This window comes from Chiloscyllium plagiosum, chromosome 5 (assembly GCF_004010195.1).
Source record: "Chiloscyllium plagiosum isolate BGI_BamShark_2017 chromosome 5, ASM401019v2, whole genome shotgun sequence".
Lineage (NCBI taxonomy): Eukaryota > Metazoa > Chordata > Chondrichthyes > Orectolobiformes > Hemiscylliidae > Chiloscyllium > Chiloscyllium plagiosum.
Genome location: NC_057714.1, coordinates 81,370,991 through 81,375,031, shown reverse-complemented (window position 1 = coordinate 81,375,031; position 4,041 = coordinate 81,370,991). Strand labels below are relative to the sequence as shown.

At 42.0% G+C, this 4,041-nt stretch overlaps 1 long non-coding RNA gene across 2 annotated transcripts in view; it reads right to left on the bottom strand.

The window, feature by feature from the left end:
- Nucleotides 1-285: 285 nt before the first annotated feature.
- Nucleotides 286-4,041, bottom strand: part of LOC122550045 — a 60,610-nt gene continuing 56,854 nt past the window's right edge. Inside the window, exon 4 of one of the 2 annotated variants that reach the window (XR_006311730.1) lies at nt 286-325. This is a non-coding gene — a long non-coding RNA (uncharacterized LOC122550045). Of the gene's footprint in view, nt 326-1,704; nt 1,988-4,041 lie in introns of those variants that run through there. The other variant, XR_006311731.1, reaches the window with a different exon arrangement.

Here is a 4,041-nt window from a genome sequence, read left to right as displayed (position 1 = left end):
GTTTGTGTGTATTGGGGTGGTTGCTTTCATAGTTCAGGACTTGGTCTGTGTGTGTGGCTTTCCTGTGTACCTTAGTGGTGAATTCTCCGTCTGGTGTTCTCTGTACCCTCACGTCTAGGAATGGGAGTTGATTGTCCATTTCTTCCTCTCTCGTGAATCGGATTCCTGTGAGTGTGGAGCTGATGATCCGGTGTGTATTCTCTATTTCCGTGTTTTTAATGATTACAAAGGTGTCATCAACGTATCTGACCCAGAGTTTGGGTTGAATTTGTGGCCAGTACTCTCCTGTTTATTTTATTTTATTTTTTTTAATTACTGAGCAGTTCTGGAAAGAGAACAGAGTTAACATTTCAGGTTAAGGAACATCTCTCAGAACCCAAGTTCAGTTTAGATTAGATTAGAGTACTTACAGTGTGAAAACAGGCTCTTCGGCCCAACAAGTCCACACCGACCCGCCGAAGCGCAACCCATCCAGATCCATTCCCCTACATTTACCTCGTCACCTAACACTACGGGCAATTTAGCATGGCCAATTCACCTAACCTGCACATTTTTGGAATGTGGGAGGAAACCGGAGCACCCAGAGGAAACCCACGCAGACACGGGGAGAATGTGCAAACTCCACACAGAGTCACCAGAGGCGGGAATTGAACCCGGGTCTCTGGCACTGGGAGGCAGCAGTGCTAACCACTGTGCCACCGTGCCGTTGCTCTCCTGCTTTTTTTTTCTTTTGCCAGAGACAAACACTGCCCTTCACATCAAAGGGCAGTGCTACTCCTGTTTTTATTTTATTTTAAACCCCCACACTACCACCTAAGTGCGGTAGTGCTTATTTTTGTTCCCCCAGCACCCATGGTGTGTGTATATGCGTGTGAGACACAGTGAAAGACACAAAGTGCACGAATCTTTATTCAAATTCCACCACCAGGAAGATCGGACTCTCCTGTTTATTTTTTTTTTCTTTTTTTTTCAAGGACACCTGGGCCCCACTCCTGTTTATTTTTTTTTCTTAGTGCTTATTTTTGCCCCAGCACCCATGGTGTGTGTGTATAGGTGTGAGACACAGTGAAAGACACAAAGTGCACGAATCTTTATTCAAATTCCACCACCAGGAAGATAGGACTCTCCTGTTTATCTTCTTTTTTTTTCTTTTCTTATAGTCCCCTTCAAGGAGAGTCCTTGCACATACACTCACAACAGGCAAACACCCGGGTGGCCAGTGACAAACAATGCCCTTCTCATCAAAGGGCAATGCTGCGTGATCAAAATGTGAAGGGGAGGGCAGGGATTAAATCCAAATAGAGTTGGAGGGGAAATAAAGCACTCCATTACTAGTGTTTTATTTTTTTTTTTATTTTATCCCCAGCACCCATGGTGTGTGTGTATACGTGTGAGACACAGTGAAAGACACAAAGTGCACGAATCTTTATTCAAATTCCACCACCAGGAAGATAGGACTCTGCTGTTTATTTTTTTTTTAATCTTTATTCAAATTCCACCACCAGGAAGATAGGAAAACACTCTCCTGTTTATTTTTTTTTTCTTTTTATTATTTATCAAAAAGGGAGTGCAAACGCCCACACCAAATATATACGTGGTCGACGGACTCCACAGCACCACAGCCAATCCCGTTTATTATTGTTTTATTTATTTTTTTTTTTTTTAAATTTACTCTCCTGTTTATGTCTGTCAGACAGGATTCCCTGATTGGACCAGGTTAACAACTCCAATAAGGGAACTCATATTTAATGAGATCCACCTGGCTGACTTGTTCTAATCACTACACAGTGAAGCTTTGGTGGTATAGACTCAATGGGTTGAAGGACCTCTTCTGTAATGTATGATTCTATGATCCTAACTGATTGGAATCCTAGAAAGATTTTCCAGAGTTGAAGTTCACGAGATGGATCGTTAAGTTTATTTTTCTTCAACCTGTTTACCATGATGGGCAGTCGCTGAATATTTTCACACAAGGCAGGCAATGCACCTTTAACAAAAGAATATGTTTGTAACACAGAAGCAAAAATCAAAGCTATGCTTTTTTAAAATTCATTCATGGGACGTGGCAAAAACTGGCTGATCAGCATTTATTGCCTGTTCCTAGTTGCCCTTGAGAACATGTTGATGAGCTGCCTTCTTGAACTGCTCCAGTCCACCTGCAGTGCATTGAGTCACAATACCGTTAGGGAGGCAATTCCAGTGATATATTTCCAAGACAGGATGGTAAGTGGCTTGGAGGGAAACTTTCAGGGAGTGGTATTCCCATGTATCTGCTACCTTTGTCCTTCTAGATAGAAGTGATCATGGATTTGGAAGGTGCTGTCTAAGGATCTTTGATGAATTTCTGCAGTGCTTCTTAAAGCACTCTGTTCCTACTGAGTATTGGTGAGAGAGGGACTGGATGCTTGTGGATGTGGTGCCAATGAATTGGGCTGCTTTGTTCTCGATGGTGGCAAACTTCTTGAACGTTATTGGTGCTGCATTCATTCAGGTAAGTATAAAATATTACACGGGGAGTCAGGACCTTTGTTACTCGCCAAAATATTCCGAGCATCTGGCTTGCTTTTGTGGATGCTGGATTTATGTGGCAGGTCCAGCTGAGTTTCTCATCAGTGGTAACCCCAAGGATGTTAATAGTGATAGATTTAATGATGGTAACACTACTGAATGTGAAGGGGCAGATATTGTCCAGATCTTGTTGTATATGAACATGGACTGCTTCAGTATGTGAGGAGTCACAAATGCTGAACATTGGACAATCATTGACAAACATACTCACTTCTGATCTTACGATGGAGGCAAGGACATTAATAAAGCAGCTAAGTGGGACCTAGGACAATACCCTGAGGAACCACTGCAGAGACAGCCTGGAACTGAGATGACTCACCTCCTACAACCATGACCATCTTCCTATTTGCCAGTTTTGACCAGTATAAAGTTTGCCCTTGTATACCCATTGATTGTAATTTTGATCTGGCTCATTGATATCACACTTGATCAAATGCAGCCTTGATGCCAAGGGCTATCAGTCTCACCTCACCTCTGGAATTTAGTTCTTTTGAACCAAGGATGTAATGAAGTCCCCGGCGGAAACTCAATTGGGCATTACTGAACAGGCTATTGCCTACATTTTAAGACTTAGTTCCAAAATAATAAGAAAAAATATAAAACTTTAATCACACTTATCTCATTTCAGAAGTGTCCAAATATCAGAATAAGTATGTTTCATGTTGATGTCTGATTATATTTTTCAATATTGCTGAGTTATATAATCATTTTAGTTCCAAATTGGCAAATATCTATTCGGGTCATGGAGGATATTTGAAGAAACTTTCTTTTCAATTATGCTATTGACTCTAACCTACTTATGTTGATATTGTTGATAGAAACAGAAACTTGCAAAACAGAGATCACTCAGTCCATCATATTTTGTAAAAATGCTCCTATTTAGTCCCTTTGTCAGAGTCATAGACTCATAAAGATGTACAACATGGAAACAGACCCTTCAGTCCAACCTGTCCATGCTGACCAGATATCCCAACCCAATCTAGTCCAACCTGCCAGCACCCGGCACATATCCCTCCAAACCCTTCCTATTCATTTACCCATCCAAATGCCTCTTAAATGTTGCAATTGTCCCAGCCTCCACCACATCCTCTGGCAGCTCATTCCATATATGTACCATCCTCTGCGTGAAAAAGTTGCCCCTTAGGTCTCTTTTATATCTTTCCTCTCTCATCCTAAACCTATGCTGTCTAGTTCTGGACTCTCCGACCCCAGGAAAAAGATTTGGCTATTTATCCCATCCATGCCCCTCATAATTTTGTAAACCTCTATAAGGTCACCCCTCAGCCTCCAATGCTCCAGGGAAAACAGCCCGAGCCTGTTCAGCCTCTCCCTGTAGCTCAAATCCTCCAACCCTGGCACATCCTTGTAAATCTTTTCTGAACCCTTTCAGGTTTCACAACATCTTTCCAATAGGAAGGAGACCAGAATTGCACGCAATATTCCAACAGTGGCCTAACCAATGTCCTGTACAGC